The sequence below is a fragment of the Acanthochromis polyacanthus genome, chromosome 10 (genome assembly GCF_021347895.1).
Source record: "Acanthochromis polyacanthus isolate Apoly-LR-REF ecotype Palm Island chromosome 10, KAUST_Apoly_ChrSc, whole genome shotgun sequence".
Lineage (NCBI taxonomy): Eukaryota > Metazoa > Chordata > Actinopteri > Pomacentridae > Acanthochromis > Acanthochromis polyacanthus.
The window spans coordinates 12,836,126-12,861,094 of NC_067122.1; the positions used below are offsets into that span (position 1 = coordinate 12,836,126).

At 39.0% G+C, this 24,969-nt stretch overlaps 1 protein-coding gene across 6 annotated transcripts in view; it reads left to right on the top strand.

Moving 5' to 3' along the window:
• enox2 (ecto-NOX disulfide-thiol exchanger 2) overlaps positions 1 to 24,969 on the top strand; it is a 189,231-nt gene that overhangs the window by 17,102 nt on the left and 147,160 nt on the right. For 2 of the 6 annotated variants that reach the window (XM_022213922.2, XM_022213939.2), the window contains one exon: positions 12,894 to 12,960. The exons of 3 other annotated variants lie outside the window; for them this stretch is intronic. The gene's annotated coding sequence lies outside the window, so the exon portion shown is untranslated. Of the gene's footprint in view, positions 1 to 12,893; positions 12,961 to 22,809; positions 22,833 to 24,969 lie in introns of those variants that run through there. One more of the 6 variants, XM_022213957.2, reaches the window with a different exon arrangement.

The following is a 24,969-nucleotide window of genomic DNA, read 5'->3' on the forward strand; positions in this document are numbered from 1 at the left end:
TCCCACCAGAAATGAAAAAAATGGCCCAACAGTAGATTAAGATTCTGTTCTTCTCCCTGTTTGTCTGTGGTTCAATCATGCCTTCTGAGTCCAGAGAAAGAGTAGCTTTTTTAGAGTTTTCAGCCAAGCCACACTCTGTTATTATCTGTAGATGGAGCTCACTCTGTCTTTCCCACAGCTTCAGAGTGAAATATACCACCATACGTAAAGAAATTAGGATCCTGAACTGCAGTATTAGCTTGTTGCTGATTAAGTGTCATCTTTCTAATTTTACACATACTAGATTTTCATGTGATACTCAGTAGGCTGTGTAATGTCCTAGTTTAATACCCAACGTGGAAGCAAATGGGTCAAAGCTCCCATTTTTAACTGGGCACAGAAGAATGTCCATCACTGCAGCTTTTGGGAAAAACTTTCAAGGTGAGAGATTGGATTAGCAGAGGCACTTTCTTCATGCTGCTAGTTGAGAGTTTTGCGTCACAGCAAGAATCATTTTGTCACTGCAAGATATTTTGGAGTTTCTGGTCATCCTTTCTCTAAAAACACCCACTAGAGCCAGCTGTGAGATGTGATAAGAGCCTTTTCTTTTCTCTTTCATCTAAATCATATTCAAAATACGGATACCCTTGTCTTTATTTTTCTTGCTAAAAGCAGCTTGCTCAAGGCTACACAGCAACTTGACCACACACACACACACACACACACACACACACACACACACACACACACACACACACACACACACACACACACACACACACCTTGCCTACACTACAAGAGATGCTTGCCAGAGGAATGTTCGTCAGCCTCTTACCGGTTATTGCTGAAAACAGCTATTTGACATTGAGAGCAGCCCAGATACTACTGTCTGTGTGAAATAGAGAGGATTACCAATTATTCACTTACCGGTGCAGACGTTTTGTAGACCTGGACAAATCATTGCCAATTTCTAATTTAACATACCGATAAAGCCATTTTCTGTCAAGGGCTTTGTGCATTATTTCACTGCTATTTTCCCTTTCCTGTCTGTTTTGTGAGGTCTACACTTTAATAATCCAATGTAAGAGGGTGAAAGCAGCGTAGGAGGAGTAATAGTTGAGGATTACTGCTCTGCCGCTCCATAAATATGTGACAAAATAACACCTAATGTTTTTTGGAAAGGGACCAATAACTCTGTGTTGACCTTTTTGAGCTTTTGTCAGGGAGTTAGAAGTGAGGAGAGGAGCCCAGTAGTTTATTTAAATCAGCGTTTCATCAACAAAGCACAGGAAATTCATTCTCTTTCATGTAGTTTTTTCATCATGCTTTTATTCTATCTTATGTTAACATGGCATTTGTCAGTGCACTTTATTTTGTACAGACATCCCTTAGTGACCAAAAAACTGCTGTAACTTTATAGTCCTGTGCAAAAGCCCTAAGTAGTTTAAATATCTGGAGCATATCCTTAATTTAATCTGCAGCTTCAACAACCCCCAACATACTGTCAGAGTCATAAACAACTATCTTCAGCCGACAAGAAATATAAAGGAGTCCTGCAACAGATGGTATAGTCCCCGCAGAGGCCTGATCTCAGCATTGTCAAGTCAGTGTAGGATTGCATGAAGAGACAAAAAACAAGTCAGACAGCCGAAACCCACAGAAGAACTATGGCAAGTGCTTCAAGATGCTCAGAACTGCCAAGCACTTCAAAAAACTGTAAGTTTTCTCAGAGCACATATAAAATGTGAAGATTTGCTGCTTTCCTATTTACATAGTTGTAAATTGTGTGTTGTTTGGCTTTGGACTGTTGATTAGTACAAAACACTGGACTCTGGCAAGCTAGAGTGGATATTTTTTGCTATTTTCCGACTGAAAACCAAGAGATTATCACTGATCAGTTTACAATTTGAACAAGAAAAGATCCACCAATCCTATTTAAAGAAAAACAATCTGAATTTAAGCAGTGGAAGACTGTTTTTGTCAGTTATGTTGTTATCATATCATCCAAACCAGCATAACATCTGCAGCAGGATAATGTTAGCACTCACCTCTGCTCCATCTTTTACTCCATTTTACTGGCTTTCTGTCATGACACAAATGCAACGCACGCACGCACGCACGCACGCACGCACGCACGCACGCACGCACGCACGCACGCACGCACGTACGCACGCACGCACGCACGCACGCACGCACGCACGCACAGACAGTCAGTAAATTAGCTCCACTTTGCTCCTCTAGGCTCAGTATTAGGTTCTCTTTCACCTTTCTGCATCCAGACAGAAGAGCAGGTGTGATTGATCGAACACTCAGAACTTAACAGTCACTCAAGAACAACATTTAAGCCGTGTTAATAAAATTCACAGCACTGAATCAGTTCTCACCATCAGAACATTTAGACATATTTGCTATAAACAAGACTTCTGAATTTATGTGTAGTTTTATCTTCAGTTAAAAAAAAATACATTTTTGTCACTGACTTGCAACTCTTATTCTGAACCTGTTTTAATCAGCATTAGTGCCCACTGCTTATCTAGTGCTAATGTCTCTTCTGGTGTGCTGTAACTCTACATTATAAAAGTAAGTGAGCAAAATCATAGAGTCTAAAAAGTGGTACACTCGCCACGTGGTTCAGTGAACACATTATGAAAACCACTAATATCTTCCTCTCTAGCATTTTTCCACTGCAGCAGTTTTGTGACGGTGGTGGCTAATTACACTATCTTGAACTCATCTCTGCCTCCAGCTTTTTGTATTTTCAAAAAGAAGGCTTGGGATTGGAAATCCAGTAGGATGAAACAGCTGTTGAATCACCTACACACACTTCAACACCCTCTTCAACATCAACACATAATAATGCGCATAAGGATGAGAGGTTTTTTTTAATGATTTTAGCTCTTTTTGGTCTCATCAAGAGAGAGAGTCTGTGGAGCTGATTCCTTGAGAGTGAATGGAGAAGGAATGTGAAGATAAGCTGCTTCCCCGTCAGAAAATATTTCCCTTCAAAGAAATGTTCTACTTGTTACACATCAGTCACGTTGTGATGAACAATTAGGGAAATAGTTAGACTTTTTTGGAAATGGATGGCACTCTCGTATATCCATTAAACACAGGAAATAGCTACACTCGCTTAGCATAAAGCCTGAAAACAAGGAAAAGACCCAACTACCTGCACCTCTGCAACTTACTAATTGCATTATATCTCATTTGTTTGATGCGCACAAAAGCCAAACTTCTCATCAGAAAGGCCAGCCCTGAAAAAATGCAAATTATATTTTGCACTTTGTTTTTTGCTCCATTTAGAAAAATATAACAAGCTCACTATCATCTTGAAAGCTTCATATTTAGGAGACAGGTAACATAGTGCTATCAATCCTAACATCTACTTTAACGGTGTATTTAGTAAAACATGTAACATACATACCTGGCTGTGGCTGGACAGTTATTTTCTTTCATTTCATGAGGCACAACAAATTTCATTTCTTGAGCGATATGTTGCCACGCATTGTTGTCAAGTCCTGTTTTCTCATTAAATTCAATAATTTTGGATGGGAAAGCTGTTTACCATGATAGTAAGACACATTTGTTTAAAGTCCTTGTCACTGCTGCTTGGAGATTTGAGAGTCTTGATTGGAGCCATGACAGTACTTGGAAGTTTTTATTTAAGATGAATGGCTCGGTCTGTTGTCCCTCTATTCTTTGAGTCTGTATGTGTGAACACTTGGCATGAAAGCAAATCAGCATATCGCCCAAAATATTGAACTATTCTTCTGCCACTTCTTTTTAATAATTTGGTGGATTTAAAATGTCTTCAACTGAAAATCCACTTTATTTTCCGTCGGTGCTTGTCATTTTATGGGTTGGGATTTAAAAAATGAAAGGAAAAGGAATCACAGCTGTACATTTCAAGTTCCAGCCTTTGGCAACAGCCGTTCCCAAAATTATATCTTGAGGGTATGAAACTCCTGAGACACTATGGTTACACATTTGAGACCACAGTTACGTATAGCATGCACATTTAGGATCTTAAGAGCTTGTGTTTGATTGCATAATGCAAAATGTACTTGAAGTTTTTTTTGGTTGTCACATAGCAAAACAGCACATTTTCAGGATGTTCCGCATTTCCTGCTTGTTTACTTCTACTCATAATCTGCTGAAAGTACTTTTCTTCTCTGATCATAATATCCCAGTCACGCCTATCATTCTTAGCTGTATAATGCGACCAAGAAGAAAACGAGTGTTTGAAGTGAGACTGCAAAGTTCATGACATTAGGTATTTGTACAACTACAAGTTGAGTAACAGCAAAACAAACTGTCACCGGGGTTGTATGAACTGTGATAATGGGTCTGATATGTAATTTCTGAGTGATTCAAATTCTTTACTTTTATTGGATCTGTTAAACACAGTGACACATTAATTTCACTGGGTGACATGTTCATTACTGTGTGAAATGTTCTCTGAAATGAAATATTGGTGCCACCAAATTATGCGTCTGTGCCACTAATGGGAAAATGTCAGTCGTAGTAGGAGCAAAAAATAGAGCTCTTTGGAGGTTTTGAGTTTAAGCAAGCAACTTGTTGTCTGGCTTAATTGCAGTGTGGTTTACTGTGAAAGTGAAGTTTCAGAATTTGCCAGAGCAAAGCAGATACAAAATATCTTTCAATTCATCCCCACTTTTATGCACACGCCATTAAACTGGATGCTGCTGCTGCTGTCCTTTGTAGATTTCAGTTTATCTTGTAAAGTTGCTTGTCACGTTTTTTTGACGTGAGACACCAACTTTGACAGAATGACAAATCAGACTGACACGAGCTTAATCAAAGGGCGTTCCTTCTGCAGTATATAACCACAGCATTATTGCCAGTGTAGGAATATTTGTTTATTATGTCAAACTGTCCTCGTGGACTATCTTATCTGATGTGTTTAATCAAATTTATGTAGAACTCCTGACAGTCATTAGTTCACTCCTCTGGGAAAGCCTTACAGGGGATAAAAAGGCAGAAGGTCATCACGATGGCTCTTTTTTCCCACCATGAGAATGTCACACAGATCTGCCTCCCCCTGGTCTGTATCTCTCTGCTCCTGGGCTGTCCTGGTGTAAATTATTGTCCAGGGTATAAATAGGCTGACAGTCTGGCAGGACCAGGTGGTGTAATCTTCCAGGTTGGTATCCTGCACCCTGCCTAGCAAGGTGGCATGGCGGTTGTTTGTCCCCACATTAACATTGGCCTCAGTCCCCACAGATGGGCTGGTTCTTGTATATTGATGAAAAGGTGGCATCAGAGATACTCTGTGCATTTGCTATGCTAAAGAGACGTCTTGAATTAAGTGGAAGCAATGATGTGGCTCACAATGAACACTATTTGTGTTTTTACATAGCTTTTGACATTTTGCAAAAATAAATCTTAAAACTATTAGTTTGATTTTCCTATTAATGTAAATACTAACTAGTCAAACTGTATTTATGGACTGATTAATGTTTAAGTATTTTTTCTGGGAAAGAGTGCTAAACATTTGATTATCAAATCCACAAACAAGCTGTTTTCCTTTGTCTGAGCATTAGAATACATTTAATATCTTTAGTTTCTGAACTGTTAGTCAAAACTTGATACATATTTCACAGCTTTCTGATGTTTTGTTGACCAAAACTTACATTTTTTTATGTGCTCTAACCCCTTTTTCATAAAATGCCATTCATGTCAAAGATGTTGAAAAGTAATATTTTAGTTTGTCAGACTACTGTTTACCTGCATTTAAAGTTTGTTTGTGCTGCTGGAAAATTATTTAAGGAAATGCGTTGCGAGTATTCAATTATTTTTTCTTGTATCCAATTTCCTGCCACCTGCAAACCGTTTGGCTGCTGAATATTCAGGATAACAAGGTTATAAATATGGTGACAGGTTTGGAACGGCAGCAGCAACAACAGCCATCATTATCCTGTTTTTAATACAATCGGTTTGCCTTGGTTTCTTTTTTATTTAATGGTGTACAGTATTCATTAAATGCATTTTTCTCAAGCTTGACTACTTCTTTGTAGTTATCATTAAAATGGGTTTCTAGGTCAGCAGTGTCCGACATGTAATGCTGCTTAGCATGAAAAGAGGGGTAGAATAACTCTGGACTACGTACTTGCATATTATGTGTGTTTTAGAGCACTTTGGTGAGAAATGCTTTATGAAAACACAATAGCAGTTATTGGTTATTTCCCATTGTACTTTATTTTATTTGGTAGTCGTCACAGTCCTGCTTTTCCCTTCTCATTCTGTCTTGTCCCTGTGTGGTCTGCCTCCATCTCCCCTGTCATCACTTTCCTCCATCTTCAGTCGTTTCCCATCATAGGTGCCAACATGTCACCAGCAGCGCTGAAGTCTAATGGCTATGGGAACATTTTCTCTGACACCTGCAGCAAACATGAAGCCTGCTGGGCTGTTGAGGGAACAGAGGGAGGTTTATCTGGGATGGCAGGCCTCGCCTCTACTGCCATGCCAATAGAGACAGCAGCACAGAGCTCGGCATTTCACTGCCAGATAAGGGCCCGAGACAAAGAAGCACTGCAGCTAGACCCCACTCACTACAATGGAGGAAAGAAAATAAGATATATGACTAATAGCCCTTGACAGTTTGCTCTAGTTAAATGCTTTACTTTTAGGCTGTTATCAAGAGTATATTGTAAGTTGCAAGTCTTAAAGTTCAGGGTATTCAGTGCACAAAACTGAAGTTTCTCAAAGACTCAGTCTTGTCGGAAGTGTCAATTTTAGCTATATTTAAATCGTGGGTACTGTTGAGTTAGACTTTAATTTCTACAATTAGGAAACCGAACATTCTTTGACGTGTAGGCAGAACTTACAATACTCTGTAATTATTCATCTATTGGAAATTACGTAGCTTACACTGCTCTGTCAGGTCAAGAAGGTCTTACATCATGAACTTCCTGATTAGCAATTGTTACTAGCATTTGTCATCTTATCCAATTATGTAATTGCCCTAATCTCCCTTGCGTTTTACTTTGTCAATGAATTATTTGGGGCATTATTTCATCTATGTAATATGCTGTAGAATATGAGTGTATGTCATAATTTTGCTCATTTTTTATGCTTTTTCTTTGGCTATTGAGTTTTTCAACAGCTAGCTTGTCACCCGAATTTATAGCTCTTGTTTAAATGCGCGCAGTGGCAATTTTTTCCACATGTGTGTGTATAGTACCTAGTACTGTTATGGCAGTTATGTCGGTAGGTCGTATCTGACCGTATGGCAGAACAGAAGTTTTCAAAGCATGCTGACACTTCCAAAGAGAAATAAATCATTCCTTCAGTAGAGCTGAGAGATTTGACAACAGGAATGATGTCAAAAGTGTGGGCACAGATAATTTTAGTTCTCTTTTTCACATGTAAGGAGCTTGTTAATACAGGCACCTACTTAAATTACCCTTTCGCTGTGTCCTTAGGCTACATCGTTTTTACTATGTGTGCACTGCGCCTTCACAGGTCCTTCTGGGGTTTTGGCCACAACCACAGCTCTGAACTGGAAAATCAACTCTTTTTTTGGCTAACCATGGCAGGCACCTTGAGTCATACAGTACCACAAGATGCCTGGACCTTCTAGTCTGTCAACATAAATAGAAAGAGTACATTTATTACCTAACATTCAGATATGACCAGGAATAATGCAGGGTTCTGCATTCTTTAATTTTCTTTTCACACTCATTTACAGTCAGTTGTACAGCTTTTCACGACAGAACATGTTAGTTTTTCATGGTATATACACTGCAAATGTCAGTTAAAAATGTGCATTTGCACATGAGCATGTAGTTTATCTATGCAAACGGTGTCTAGAATGGTGTAAACTTTACTGAATAGTGCAAGCCATATGTTAAGTCCTTGCTCAAGGATAGTGAATGGGTAATCTGTTCTAGATAGTCATTGTAGTGCTCCACAGTAGCTTCGATTATGTTCGTCTATTACTTTGTCAATGCCAATGCATACAAAGACCAAGCTATTCATTTATTTTTATTGAAGGAAACTCATTTTGGCATGCGTCACCTCATGTGACCAAAATCTTTGCTTCAAGCAAAAAGAGAAAATAGAGCCATTCGGATAATTCTGTTTTTTGGTTGTTATTTATTGTGCGTGTCGGCATAAATGTTTGTGCTTGTCTGGCAAGAAATTAACTTTGTCACAGTGGCCCTAGACAATAGCAGGCAGGAATTGCTGAGCCTAATGTTGCACTCTGGGAACAGTAAAGTCATTTCGCTCCAGCAGACCACTTAATAGCTTTGGCTGATGCAGAGTTTGGAAATCCATCAGTTGGGCCAGACGGAGATGAGCAGTCTTTCTAAGTGTCAGTATGCTTAGTATGTGAGGAAACAGGTAGCAGACAACTTATCTACTCTCATTATGAGCTTGAATCATGTAAAGACATCTAACGGTGGGTGCCCATATACTGTTTTTCTCTGACAGAATCACTCTGCAGGGTGCTGGAGAGCACTTTATCCCAGTGATTCATCAAAAAAACCTCAGACACACTACATATGGGGTTTTGTTTCTATGACAACAATTTCTTGACAGCATACATATACACTCTAATCACCGTTTTACAACAGACCAGCATTGAGTCTTGTTGTGATAATTTCTGACATGCCATACAGCTTGGGATGAAAATACACCCCCAGGATGAGCTTATCCTCCGTTATCTTGGTTACCAGGGTGAAGAGTCCCGCCCATATGATTGGTGGCACCGAAAAGAAGCATCGGTGCCTTTGTTAAAAGTTCAGACATTTACAATTTAGAAGCACTTGGGGTGACCGCACAGAAAAGATGGATCACTCTCTAGGGGGCTGCATGTGACTGCAGCCGCTCTCCTCTCAATAGGAACCGTTTTCAAAAGATGCTGGTGCTTAGAAAAAAACACTACATGGACACTTAGCCTAATGGATTTTTTTTTAAAACGACACAATGACAGCTAAAAATGGCTTGATGTAGCATTGTGTTGGGAACCTTGAACAAGAGCATCGAGAGCGAAAATAGATGGTTCTGTGTAATTCCTGTTTACTCTGTCATGGTAGAAGACAACCAGTGGAGCAGTGCAGCCGGCGGGTGATGGGATAGATGTTTGCATTTACTGTATAACCATTCACGAATGAATTTCAGGCCTCAGCTTGAGAGACGATGTTGCCTAGCAGAAATAGACCTGGCATGTAAATAGCGGAGCGGGCAAAAGAACCATGCTCATGTACCTAGAGGACACACATGTCCTCACTGGCTCTAATCGAGCAGTGGCAGCAGGCATATGGAGAATGGAGATACAGGGTTTAGCCAAATTGGCAGATGGAAAAGTTATCGCAAACTGCTTAGAATTAAAGAGCAAAGTTACTTGTGCTGTTTAAATGCGATTGTTTGTTGATAGTGTACCTTATTGCCAATCAGCAGAGGCCTCAAATGAACCTATTTAAATTTAGTCATTTAGCTTTAGTCACAGCTTTGATTGCACCCATGTTGTGTTCAGCGATGTTCACTGACCAAACACAGCAATGTAGGCTCATGTTGCTTTGTTTTTTGCAGTTTGTTACCGGATCTAAGTCTACACTGGAGAGTAGCACATTTACTAACATCTCTCTCTGGAGGATAGAGATTGTCTGAACTATCTTGATCTTCCCACTCAGAAACAGGTTTGAAAATCTGTCCAAGATGCTGCTTTAGTGTGCGCTGTCAGAGACCAAAAATGTCTGTTCGACTATACTACTGCATATGTGAAAAAGTTTGACAAAGCTTTCTTTGACTCCAGATGGAGCTGCGTGAAATCTGATAATTTGCCTCAAGTCATGCCACTTGAGGCAATGCTGGTCTGAAAACTGCAAGTCCAAAAATAAACCAATGTCAGGGTGCAGAGTTAGAAAGAAGTGAGCTTATCAGACCTCTGTAGCCCGGTATGCCTCCGTGCTTCAGGTTTGCAGCTTGAGGCTGCATTAGTTGTTGTGAGTGTACCACTCCCCATATCTCTGACTGAAGCTTAGGATGAATCGTGGGTAATCTAGGTGCCTGGCTTTGACTAGAAAGAAGAATAGGAGAAACAGAATTTTATTTACATGAAATCTAAGAGTGCAAATGTATATAGTGTCCTCTTAAAACATTTACAATGTAATGATACAGTAGCATGAAAAATATTGATCTGTGGCATTTCTGCTGACAATCCAACAATGCAGTTGTTCTGCCTTATATAGATGCAAAAAAATGACAAAATTTCAGTAATGACACAAAATGATGGCAGCTAGGAAGTGTCCAAAATCTCAATTTTTATTATTGACTAGATGAGCACATTACAGGAAGTAGTGAACTAGAGAATGATTTGTGACAGGCAAAGGTTTCACTAAATCTAACTTCTTTTCAAAAAAGACTGAATATCTTATGCAATGGATCATACAGAACAGTTAGAGACAAGATAAGAAGGGACATCTTGCTGTAGAATTACAGGGGTGAATAGTTGAATATATGCCAACTGTATTTCACTCAGTTTTTATTGATGAGCTGCCAAAATACAAGGAGTCTGACTGGATCCAGATCAACACCCGCATTTTTAGACCATCCTAGCCCAGTAGCACTGGAGTAGACAACTGACAAATTTCACAGCCGGTTGAATAAACTTGTTGATTTGCGCTCGTGTCATTCAGTCATGATAAAACAACAGGAGATATCAGACTTAAAAACTTGAATTTACCCTACATTCTCTCAAGAGTAGTGCTGTTTTTCTTGTTTTATTTTGTCCAGCAAGGAGCGGTTTACAAATACATCTCCACTATGGGCACATGAGCTCAGTATTTAAGTCTCAGTAAATTATGGTCTCGGCCACTGAGAGTGTTTTTAGTTTAAGTAAATGTAATTCAAAAAAATCAACCTCACATAGCTGCTTTTATCATGTGGACAGGAGGGCAGATAACTTGGCACATTGTGTCAAGCTTTAAGGATGACTTGTCAGTCTACCGTTCTCCCAGCTAACCTCAGTTTCAGCACGCTGACCTGACTGGTTTGGATTGCAGATACATTGCTCATTGAAGTACATGACCTTAGGTTGCTTAATTAGCCATGATGATGGTGCTCCTGCAAAATGAGGGAACTATTTGCTGTGTCCAACAATGAATTATTTATACGCTGCTTCAAGGTTGATTTGGTTGAAGGAGGAGTATTAACGTGGACAGAGAAAGATTTTTTTCAATTTTGATTGTCATAGCAGCATTTTTAAATAGCTTGTCCCACAATTTATGTGTTGTTTTATGTTTACTCATTGTGACTAATCCCATTCATTTTCAGGGTCAAACTAAACATTGTGGCAGTGCTGGATATAGGTTATTCTGCTCTCATATTGCTTTGAATCCTGCTTTACTGTTTTGCTTTGTGGCATTTTGCTAATTGCATTTCCTGTTGTCGTATTGCCTCATTTTCCTGATGGCCCTTAGAAAGATAAAAATATGAGTTTATCTTTTCACATTTGTACTTTTTTTTAAAAATAACATTAGGGGTCCACCAGCATATTTATGAGCCACTGTGTTGAGGTGTTACATATTCAGTGGAAAACACCACTAGGTTCAAGAAATATGTTTTTGCTTGCTGCTTAAAAAATGTAAAGTATTAATGTTGGAAATTGTATTAGATAAAGCAGAGAGATGGACAATATGCACTGATTTGCAGAAGTAAGGTTATAGTATGTAAAAGCTTTGTAAATATAGTATAACATTCAGGCTTTGGAGATAAAGTCAGAGAGGCCAGACTGAGATGGTTCAGACATGTCCAGAGGAGAGAGAGTCAATATATTGGTAGAAGCATGCTGAGTTTCCCACTGCCAGGCAGGAGGCCTAGAGGAAGACCAAAGAGGAGGTTTATGGATGTGGTTAAAGAGGACATGAAGGTAGTTGGTGTGAGAGAAGAGGATGCAGAAGACAGGGTTAGATGGAGGCAATTGATTCGCTGTGGCGACCCCTGAAGGGAAAAGCCGAAAGGAAAAGAAGAAGATTCAGTTATTCAGCTAGATGTATTTATCAAAATACTGCTGCACGTGCTGCATATATTTTAGATGGTTGTTTGGCCGCCATTAATATTTAAATATTACAACGATTAAAAGAAACATTTCAATTATTATGAAATCATTATATGGTTTTAACACATAAGACAGAAATATACTTTCACCTGAACATAATAAGTTAATGTTAAGCTGACTTGAGGTAACTCTGAATACTTGACATGAATGAAAAGCATTTACTAAACAACATTTAAAAATCGTGTATGTTTCACTAAATTAAATTGGTATCTTGAACACAGATACATAAAGTTGAATGAAGTGATGTACACATTTTCATTGTTACAAGCAACAAACTTGAGTTGTTTAAAGAAGGAATCAAATTTAAAAGCAAAATTACTCTATTAGTAAAAAGAGAGAGAAAAAACAACTATCGTAAATAAAAGTCCCAATGAATTTTGTGCAGTGTGATGCCACCTTGCTCAAAAAGCTGCTCAGTTTTTTATTCATCCCAAACTATTTTAAGGCTTCATGTGCCAGCATGCTGCACAGTTTGTCTTTACTCCTAAGCAGCTCATACCTCTTATCTAGAGGTGGTTTGTGGATTGGGACAAAGTAATTATCTGTAAGAAAAGGTACCTGCATTTAGAAGCAGAACAGACTCTGCTTTTCAGTCAAAGGCTGAGGACTGGTCAGGATTGGAGAGGACACAGTGGACCAGCTGAATGAGGATGCTTCCTCTCGTCACTTTAGTGGAAGAACAGATTGTATTATTTCATTATTACTGTGAGTGGCAGCTAAGTTCTTTTTAATTGTGGATTCTTGCAGGATAAAACACAGAAACTTAAGCACCAATCAAAGAAAGGCCTTTGACTGTTCTTTCTTCTTTTTATTTTTCTCTGTATCTTAGTTGCGCAGAAGATATGGATCAGCGGGCATCCAGTCCATGAGCTGCTACAGGCAGAGACACACTCTAAGTGAGACAGCTGAACACTGAGCTTTCATTGTATGACAAGAAGAATTATACCTGTTTTTCTCTTAATATGACCTTTTTGCTAATTAGACAAAGTGTGACAGAGTTTGACTTGAATTCTTCTGCCTATGGCCATTGATTCACAGCATCCCACACACACAGTGTTGTAATACATCACATAACAACACCATCTTTGGGTCAATGAGTCTGTTTGGGTCCCCTAAAACCATTTCAGTCATTAGCATCCTCATTACAAAGAGTTTTGACTTAATCAGATGAGTTTGTCAAAGATTTTCCGGTTTCAAAAATCTTTTAACAAATCAATTTCCTGTTGAGGGAAAAGGTTGTTTGCTATTTAGAATCTCATTCTTGTCAGATGCTGTTTTCCCTTCATGAGTATTTTTCCAACTGAAATGAATTTTAAAAATTGTAGTCCTTTGAGGCACATTGCTGATCTAACCAAGATATCTGAGGTACAGGCAGGGATATGTCCCCATTACCTCCATGTCTCATCCTTTCCTCTCTATATGCATGCTTTACCCTGCCTCCTACCCTTCTTCCCTGATTTAAGTACTTGTGACAAGGAGAGCTGAGCCCCATCTAGCCTTTCACATGCAAGACTGCTTTTTTAAACCTGTATTTACCAAGGGTTGGTTGACTCAACACCCCTGCTCTTTTCCAGCAATAGCCTGCTACATAAGTTGCACATACTTAAACTGTGTAAATGTGTTACATATTTTAGTAAAGAATTTTGTCCGCTATAGCCAAACCTTGAGGGAAACAACAGGCATTCAAGGCCACTGTGTTTAAGGATTTGTAAGGATCGAAAAGCATTCTTGTTTTACAGGCTGGAGACCGAAGATAATTACGAAGACCTTAAAAACAACGCCCCATTGTTCCTTCTTATTGCCATGTCTAATGTTTAGTCATTTGCTTTTATATTGTCATTAAATTCCTCTTTGCCATACTTTGCTTAATTAACATAATGAACTCATGGCACGCACTCAAGATTTCTTTAAGATTCTCTTCTCAAGGGGAAACTAATCCCTAATAATAATTTAGCCACCTAAACTGTTGTCCCTGCCGCACTAGTTGATATTAAATCCTATTTATTATTCCAGTTTTTGATTCAAGTTCTGTCCTTTTATTTTGGCACTAACAAATGATATCCTGGGCTGGAGCTCACCGTGTCTCTGAGCGGGTGGGAGAAAATGATTTCCCCAACCTCCTCATTGGCCATGAATGCAGAGACAGCATGTGTCTACGGCTGTTAAACAACACTCACTGGCTCCCAGCCCACTCGTAAATTACGGAGCGAAAGCCTCTCCCAAGACTGCCTTTAGTGAAACAGTTCAGTCAGTTAGGTTGTTTCCTAAAACCACCACCACAGCTGTCAGTTATCAGAGTTTCGTGGCCCAGAGACCAGGACTTTGTTTACAAATTATGAAAAGCTGCTTTCCTGGTTTCATTCATTTCTTTATTGCTTGTATTTTATGACAGGTAAAGTGTTTTTCTTCACTCTACCCTGTACAATGATACCATATTGGTGTATTTAATGTAGGATTTAAAGCTGCAGTAATTTGTCATTTAATTACATTATTGCCAATGCTAAAGTGATGTTTTCAGAAAAATTACTCATATTTGATGGCGTTAGCTGGGCCTGAATAGTCATATTGGTTATATATCTTTTGAAATTCAAAATTCAGTTTAAAGTTTGCAGTGTAACAGATTTAGAACATGTGATGGAGCATTACCACATGAAGTATCATCAAGAAGTGACTGTCACAATAGGAGGATGGCATAAGGTTGTAAAACCTGAATATTTAAACCCTAGGTTAGATGTGCTGTAAAATGTACGAGGTGTGGCTACTAAATAATGACACTGTGGTCAGTCAAACCACAGCATCTGTGCCTAAACCATGTAGTACACATTGATAAATAGACAGCCATAAACATCCCCTGAAAATTTCTGCTTGAATTAAATAAAATTGAGATGCAGTGTTACTCTCAGTATTTAATTTCCTAAACCGCATCCTGTACAAATTGCTGATTGAACTGTTTTAAATTGTAAGTTTAATCTGCACTGCAGTTGATTAATTGTTCAGCCCTACTTCTAGCCGCCCAAATGCAAATAATTAAATTAGTCTTCCTCATGAATTTATTCTCATTAGGTTTGGATTGGTCATAAAGCACTTTTCATGATGTTACATAGAAGTGGTAAGATCATTGACCAAGTGCTTAAAGAAAACATTCACCAAACTCTTAAAACTCTATGTGAACTTTTCCACAAACCAAGATAGAGTTTCATTTGTTTTTTTAAACTTGCACACATTGTATTGGACTCCTCACACTTATAGGCTTGTTTCTTATGTCAGGGTGATAGAAAGTAGTACTGTGTTGGTCCTCTGGCTATGTCTGTTAACACCGTGGAAAATTGTTTTTCTGCTCAACATTAGAGTTTTCAGCCTGAGCCATATCAACAAGAAGGAAGATGCACCCCACTTGCAACAAGTTCTTCGTCTTTGATTGTTAAATGGTGGAGAACAGTGGATATGCCTGCTTTGCTCTTTCTGTCCTCTTCTTGCCCTCTTTCTGCCCTCTGGCTTTCTTGCACTTCCTAAGTATTTGAAATCATTTTAAAACTACATTTTCTGAGACGTCCAGTGTTAAATCTATATTGTACTGCCAAGACAACGACGCAAGCGACCAGTTGGATGCTAGAAATGATATGTAGATGATTTATAGCACACATGCTTTGTTTTGTTGCTCCATTTTAATCACCCACAGCTGACTGGAGTGAATGTCAGTAGTTTTTAACATGAAAGAAATGATTTCAACATTAATGACAAAGAAATATCTTCAAGAAATGCAACCAGAGGGCACAGATGACTGCCTTAGTGTTTTTCCATTTTCTAAATTTATGGTCAACTGTTTTTACATTGTGGCTTCACATATTGCAGCACAGTGATGCTGCCATCTCTCAACATGTTGTTTCCCTGTGTGTAGGAAGGTTTGACAGACTGTCATCTCTTCAGCACGCCAGCAGGGTCTCATTAACAAGCGAATACGGTACCACATGATTGCATGTTTGTAGTAGTGTGGGCACACTTGTGGCTGTATTTCTGTACATATACTAAACAATGCAGTTGCTATTCTATGTAGTTAAAAGCATGAATTTGATGGACTTCAAAGTGCATACAAACTGTGATTGTAGAAAGGATGACAGGAATAGGCAGATCACTGCAAACATGCCAAAACTTCCATGTAGTGGAGCGTTTTCAGTCACACAAGCCCCTCCGAGGAATTTGTACTCCAGGATTCAAAAGTTTTTATTTGTCGCATGCACATACATTATCTGCATTGAAATGCAAGAGGAATGTTTCTCAGAGTTATGCAATAGCAATAACACCTTCTAAGAAGGGCATTTAAAAAAAAAAAAACAGTAGAAAAACTGAAGAAAAATTAGAGAGTCACATATACTTACACCATTAAAAAAGAAGCAAAAACTAAAATCATGATTTTTTTTTTGCTAATTTGATGAGAAGAAATAAATGAAATATCACATTTACATAAGTAACCCATAACACTTCACTCTGTGCTTATTTGAGGTACCTTTGACTGTGCTTACAGCCTCAAATCTCATTGGATCTGATGCAACTAGCTTTCCACACCTGGGTTTGAGGAATTTCAGCCATTCTTCTCTTCACAGGCTGGACAGATTGTGAACAGCCATTTCCTGGCCTGTCCAGAGATCTTTGTTTAGGTTCACGTCTTGATTCTTGCAAGGCCCCTTAAGGACATCTACAGAGTTGTCCCACAGCTACTCCAGGATCGTCTTGGCCGTATGTTTAGGGTCAATGTCGTGTTGGAAGGGGACTATTTTACACAGTCTAACATCCTGAGCACTCTAGAGCAGATTTTCATTAAAATGATCTCTGTACTTTGCGCTTTACCTCAACCCCTACCAGTACCCCTGCCCATGCTGCCAGAAAACACCCCCACAGCACGATGCTGCCACCACCAGTTGATGAATTGGACAGTTGATGAATGGTTCCTGGTTCCTTCAAAATGTGACAGGTTAACCAATTCAATCTTTCACATAGTCAACTCCATTTGGACTTTCACATGTCTTTCCTGATTAGTGGACTACCACAGTGATGGTTATCTTTTTGAAAGTCTTCTCTATCGCTCAGCCAGAATGACCATTGGGTTCTTGGTCTTGGTTGTTCCAAGCTTGATCCATTAAAGAATTATTGAGGCCACCTTGCCTTTGGGAACCTTCAATGTAGCCTCCTCAGATCTGTGCATCATCGCAATCCAATGTTTGAGCTCTGCCGACAGTTCCTTTGACCTTATGGTCTCATTTTTCCTCTGACAATTAATCTTACCGGTAAAAGCTGATATAGAAAGGTGTATGCCCTGCCAAGGCATGTCCAGTCAATTGAATTCACTGCAGGTGGATTCCAGTCAAATGTGTGGAAACAGTGGAAAGATCATCAGTGGAAATGGGAGGCACCTGGGCTAAATATCAGGTGTCACACAGTAAAGCATCTGAATACTCATATCTGCAGTCTTGCTGCCCAAAACATCACACTGTTTCTGCCAGCTTGCCGTCCCCTGATAGTGCATCCTGCTGCCATCTCATCCCCAGTTAAACGACCCAGTTGTCAACATGATATAAAAGAAAACATGATTCATCTGATGCAGCCACCTTCTTTCACTGCTCTGTGGTCCAATTCTGACACTCACCTGCTCACTGGAGGTAGCCCTGACAGTCTAACCAGTCAACCCCATATGCCAGAAACTGCAGCGCACTGTGTTTTCTTAACCTTTATATCACAGCCATTTCATTTCATTTGGGTTCAACAGTTTGCAGCAGCTCTTCTGTGGGCCCCGTGCCCTCATGATCTGTTTTTTGACACAAGGGAAAAAGCACACATACACATTCCTAAGAAAGTAGAGACCTTTTATGCATTTATTGGTACGCATTAAGGTAGGTTTTTGCAGTTGTGTGGTTATTTTCATGTTCAGCAAAGATAAAGAGAAAACACAGTAAAAGGCAGCTCAGGTCTAGCTGACCTGGAGTCAAACTGCAAACTTAGCTCCTCTGGACATTTTACCCCATCAGGTCACCCCATGCAGATTATGTTAAATGGTACCTCATTACCTTACACCTTGAAGGTGTTATTAATGCATGGATGGTAAAAATAGTGTTTGTAGGCACAACTAGTTCTGACAGCAAAAATGCAAGAAAAGCTGTCTAATATTAAAATGCTGAATATTGTTTCCAGTTGAGACATACTTAGGGCTACAAGAATTGAGTTTCTGCAAAATAACAATACAACACCACACATCTTAAACATAAGCAGATATATGTACACTTGGAACCCATCACTGTGTGTATCTAGTAGTTTGATTGTGCTTTGCATCATCCTACTCTATGCAGTGGACATATTTCTATGATTTTCAGACAAATTTAGAATCATCCAAGCTTTCTTTTTGTTGCCCCTGTGTGGGAAATGAGGTACTTTATCACAGAGATAAGCGTGCAGGCTGAGGGACGGCTACAGGAAAGAAAAGGTACATAAGAGCTACTTGTGAAGCACCGATCAGTTCTTGTGAAGTTGGTATGATTAATCAAAGGCTGTGAATTGTTTCGGAGGGCGATTTGGTTTGTGCCTTTCCAGGCTACTGTTTCCCTGCTGTGGAGACAAAAGATGAATGGACCTATTGGGGCTCTTATGGGGTATCTCCCTTCTCCATCACTGTAGAGGGCAGTTGACTCTGATAATCCTCTTCTCATTGAGGGGATCCTCTAATCCCTGCTAGATACAGGTGTCTGGTCTTGCGCATTCCTCACGAAGATGAATGTAATCAACAGTGTGTGAAAATACATACATGCTTACACAAGCTAACACACAGAATGTAGTCTGAATGATGAATATCTGTAGGGGGAATGTGCAAGAAGCATTACATCTTATGGTATTTTGAAGCAATACAATTACATTGTCATCTATTTATGGTGTTGATTTACTAGGTATACATGAACACTGACTCAATAATAACCATGCATCAAAGCCCAAAGCAATCAGCAACCTGTGCTGTACTAACCTTCGAAACCTTCTTCTTCGTTTTTATAAAAAGAAAAAATCTAGTTTTCCATTTTAATAATTCTAATGGGCGCAGCATAATGCTCTGTCTTCCTGCCTACACTAGAGCTTGCGTGTTGTTAAGTATGCCAGATCTGAATCAAAATTTCAGAGGCGGATTTCAAAGCCCAGTGTGAAACTTCTCTCTTCCCAGCTTCTCCGCTTCATTCATAATCATTAGTGTACACATTTGCCCAAGTTAGCATCTCATGCTTTTTCTCAACTATAGAAAAGTATTTTAGGACTAAGTGTATGGAAATGAAAAATGCTGGTAATAAGAAGTATGATGGGGGGAGTGGGTTACTTAAGAGTGATGAATGCCATTTGTTTTTGTGCCCACTAAGGACTTTAAAAAGAGATTTTCTTTGCACTCCCCCCATTAGAAAAATTCCCATTTTCCTAAATTAAAATAGCTGTCATTATTCTTCCGAAGTTTAGGCTAATGCCATTCTGATGGTGACTAGCCAGCCTATTTTTCTCTCCGCACAGTGGGAGTGTGTGCATTTTCTTGCTGGCCTTGATTTTGCTTTGTCGTTGTCATTACTGTGGTACATTTTCTGCAGTTTTACTGGCTCTCAGTATTATACCACCTATAGATCCAGATGCCTGTTTGTGCAAGACCAGACCTTACTTTCATCAGCCATTCTGATCTTCTGTTTACAAGTACACACCGATAGAGTTGTGTTAAGACAGACACACATTATGTGATCTTTTAGTTTGTTTAACCCAGTACTACATGCTGCTCAGTATTTTTCTTACTTGCACAGCTTTTTAGTTATTTATAGAAAAAAGAGCACAGATTTAAGGTGAATAAAATTGTACATAACCGTGTTTTCACTACATTTTTAATAGGCGTAGGTGCTGTCATGTGCTCTGAGTGGTGATGTTGGTGTTAACGTTGTTTCTGATGATAATCCTGAACGTTTTTGTGAGCGAAAGCTGACACTTAATGACAATGGAACAGCTGTTTCCGTCTGAACAAAAGGTGTGAACACAGTGTAACTTTCTTTGACTGACAAGTCACACTAGATGCTGTTCTTTTTATGTAACATCAGCTACCATCGATGGCTAACATATTTCAGTACATGAAAATTTAAGTAGCTATAAAACAGACTACATTAGTCCCACTGATGTTCAAAGAAAGCTCATCACCCCTAAAATATGTAATTGTTGTACAAATAGCCTGTGGCACTTTCTTACAGATCAGTTCAGGCTGACATGTCTGTGATGATGTTAATATTGCATGAGCTGTTACTTTCAGCTATATAATCAAGCTCTGCATGAGTAACAGTCAGTCAGTTGCTTGTGTCAGGATGGTGCCTGGTGAGCTTTTTGTTTTATTTTCCATTTAAATAATAAACTGAAGCTGCTTGAGATCCTCTAATGAGATTTCAGCAATTATGTTTGATGCAAGATGCTAATTAGTGAATAATTTGAGAGGACTTGTCAAAAAAAAAATTAACTTTACCTTTGTTTTAGTCAGAAAATAGAACTCTGAGTGTTGTTTTTGTGCTCATTCTGAATCATCACCTAAGTGTTTTTACATTCATTGGACTCATGGAACTCCAGATAAACACTTTGTCATTGCACCTAAGCTTTTCTGTAGTGGGAAAAATCCTCTTCATGGTTTTTGCCTCGTTGGTTAAGAATCTGTTCTCCATTTATTTCATTAGTATTTAATTGCAAACCATGGGTCAGTGCTCTTTAGTTTGGGATTTTTTGCAGCACTGTCCTAACAAGCCACTTTGTTCAAAACAACGATTACAGATGAGTATGTGTTTTGAAAAATAGGCTGAAATGTGTTAAAAATGTTTTCTTGTCATGGGAATAATTTCCCTTTTATTTAAAACAAACCTTTTTTTTCCTTTTCCTTTCTTTCTTTTTTTTTTTTAATATTCCAGCTTTAAGTGTGCATATCTGAACATGGGCCATTGTTTTCAACATGTTTCTCTTGTCCTCATTCCCCAAGCATTTTGTTATCCAGTCTGCATTGTTGTCTATATTGAATCCATCTGGGAAAAGGAAACAATTGTGCATTCATTCATGAACACCACTTCACTGTGTCTGTGTGTCCTGTGCTCCGGGGGATAAACTAATGTTACCAAATGTTTTCCAATGAATCTTATGATTAGGTCATAGAAGGTTTGCAGAGTTAATCAAGACACCTCATTCATAAATTTGGTTATATCACAGACGCATGCAAATTCATCACCTGTATAAACAGGGCAAGCATTGTTTTTATTCCACTAGTGTTGCCTATACTCACAATTGATGACACAGTAATAGCAACTGGAAGTTTTTCTTTTCCCTCTATTTTAACATCCTCTTCATTTGCACTCCGCCAACATTTAATTTGGTGAATGTAGTTCTCAAAAGCATATTGGAGACCCTTCTGTCTGCTTCTCTCTGATATCGCTGTAGAATATGTCCAGAAATGTGCATATATCTCCTGAGAAATATACCGGTATACCGGTACCGCTAAAAACTCCATATTTCATGCTAGGAGGGAAAGCTTGACAGGTGTAGCAACAGTAACCAAGGGGGGCGGTGCTTAGCGAAGGGTCAATTATGCTGAGGATGTTAAATAACCTGAGACAGTTCATTACATCCAGATTGATTTGCATTGTGTACCTAGAATTTCTTACCTGTAATAATTCTTAAATGAACATCTAAGAACACTAGCAATTGTTTGAGTCTAGCCCTCAATGAACAGATTTTGTTTGTGCATTGAACAACAAGCTACTTCCAGAGGAGGCATTATGCAGCTCAGAGTTATTCATCAACATTTTGAAAAATCATGCAAACCTTTTTTATTGCCATTGTTGTCTATTATCACATATATGCTCCCAATGCTCTTATTCTACATCACCCTGACGTTACAGTGACTCATGAAGATGGGCCTCAGCCTTTAGTAATATAAGCTATCATTTCATTCTTAGTGTAGCCTGCCTCATGGTTGTTTTCTCATTGAGTTTGTTCTTCCATTTCTCAAAATATTATTTGTTAGCTTTTTGCAATTAATTAAACTGTAGTGCCAGGCAGAAATATGTAGTCCTATTACCCTCACATCAGGTATTGTGACAAAATACTTTATGCATGTCATGTCGTTAGCAATGTATTTGACGGGGAGTAAAGAATTAGTCTAAAAATTTGTGTAATTACAATGAATCAAACATTCACAGCACTGTACAAGTTCACGACTGAGCCACCAAGTGACCCATAAAAACATATAAAACCACAAAGCGAAAATATCAATAAATCACTTTGGTACAACCGACGATACAAGCGCCCTCGAACTGCACTTGTATGCTAATGTGTAGAGATTTGAAAATGCATAAACTGTTAAATGAAACATACATCAGAAAAGCAATCATGTCAAAAGTATAATTTGTAATTCTTAAGAGATGTTTTCCCCATTTAGGCAAGACAAAAACGGATTCCAGACAATCAAATAGGATTCTTTATTGTTATGAACGTTGGCTGTCATTAACTCAGATGATTCTCTGCTCTCATTCTCTGTCATTACAGTCCCTCTCTGGATATTGATTAAACCCCTAAAAATTCATCTCTGTGCGTCAGAATGCTTTAGCCCTAGAAAATAATCTCTTCCTGTCTTTGGTTTAGATGTAACTCCACACTGTTGTTTCCTCCAGAACATGCAGACCCACAAAGTCCCCATGTCTGACTTCACCTACACCTCCTTGATTGGGGACCGCTGCTCTATCATGTAAGGATGCAAAGGTGCACGTTTGCGCTGAAAATTTTTCGTTTTTCGGTTCAGCTCACAACACATACAGCCAATTTCATTTGTGTGTAAAGAACTCCTTTTGAACCTCAATGTTCCACCGTTTTCGTGATGCCAACAGCGACCAGCTACAGCTTGAGGACCTTCCACTATCATTAAAGTCCACTGTTTGGGAACACTGTGGTTGCTCAGTTAACTACAGCAATGAGGGACAAAGACAGGTGGATCAGATGAAAGCCGGCATTGTTCAACTGCAATCAAGTGTGTAGCTGAGCGTGTGTCGAATTTGTTCACTCATTTGAATGTGAACATGAGGGATACAAGAAAAGAAAAAAACAGTGAGTGCAGTATAAACCCAGCTCCCTGTGGTATTTAAGCAGCCTCTTAGCAACAGTTCAGACTGAGCCAAAGCAACAGCAAATGGCACAGTTTTTTTTATAGCAGTTATTATACATAATATAGATAATCGACCATACTCTCTTGTATAAATCTCAGATTTTAAACACGTGCTGAAAGTAATCGAGCAGCATTACGAAATAGTCTTTCATCTACATTTCAGCCAGCAAGTCATGCTAGGCCTTTATAAACAAAGACAAGCCACAGATGTCCAAAATTCATTCATTGTCACCCTTATGATCGATGGGTGGACATGTAGAGCTACGGAGAGTAACCTGACTCTAATAATTAACTCTGTAAATGCTGCACTTTAATGGGTATTATGTATTTTTTGTGAGAGAGTATTTGTGTTGCACAATCGTCATGTGAGGCTGAAAACTACTAATGTGAATACAAGTACAGTGCAGTTTAAACACAGTTCATTTTCTAAATGCTGCAACTTGATGGCTTGTTCTTTTGTTATTTCAAATTTATTCAAGAGAATGTTCATGGTGATTTGTTTATTTTGAAAATCTTGTTTTTTTGGGCAATTGCAGCCAGTTGCAGCAGTACTGACAGACTTTTTGCAAAGAAAGACATTGCCATAATCTGTTCTGTAAAGTGTGTAAACAAACAGAAAAAGATGTGGTTTAATGTTATGTATTTCCAAAATTGTACCAAGCAGTGACCTCAATACCCAGGTGTTATGTATAATACAGCATATGAACATGCTATCAAGGTGAAATGCTTGATTTGCTCTCTATATTTTAATCTAACTTACATTTCAGAGCATTTCTCTTTGAGTTGACATGATAAAGGTGCTGTTTACCTTAACACTGTGGCACCACCAAAGCCTCGCTGGCACAGGATGTATTGTCAACTGATGTCAGTGTTTAACTGTTCAGGCCTACTGTATGCTCCATTTTGTAGGTTATGAAGGAATGATTTGCAGAGCTGTGCATGCATGGTGACTCGCGAAGATGCTGTGAAGACATTATTGTGTGTGCCAAGATCTTATTGCATTTGTCACATGCAGTACATGTCAATATAAGCACAGCTCCATGTCACTGATAAGAATGTTATCACCGCCTGACATGTAAGGTTCCGTACAACAGAAGTGATGCAGAAAAATACCAAGGCGGTTCTATGAGATATGGTGGCCCATTACTTCTACTTTATGTGATATGTGCTTTATGTGTGGAGATGGGTTTTTTTTTTCATTTTATATAATTTGTATTCTATTGGGCTGTATGTAATCGTTAGCTCTAAAACAAAACATGAAAATTGTCTTATTTATGCAATGTTTTTAATGTAAAAGAAACTCCACCTTAAGTGCTAACATTAAAAACGTGTCAAGTCTTTGAACTAAAGGTAAAGTCCCAAGAATCCAGCATGAATGTCTTTCTATAAGAATTCAGACGCTGCTGTCAGCAGTGTGGACTGAGGTTTGGGGATCGCTGTGACCTTCTCCGTGGCCTGAGAGTGTGTTGGCATGGCATGACTGATGCAGATTATCATAGCTGGAGAAAGCCAATTACTCTGGTCATCACGGCACCCTCAGGGTCTCTCATAGTGGAATGAAATGCATTACAGAATTCTCTGTGCATGCTTCTGGCAGAGTTTAGTATTTCCTCTATGCTGATCCCCCCAGTTTGAGTGTTAATAGTGCAGTCAATGGGACCCTCCCGTGCCTCAGAGCCCTCTCTGGCTCGGATGAGCTTCTGCTCCACAAAGCAGGGAGGTC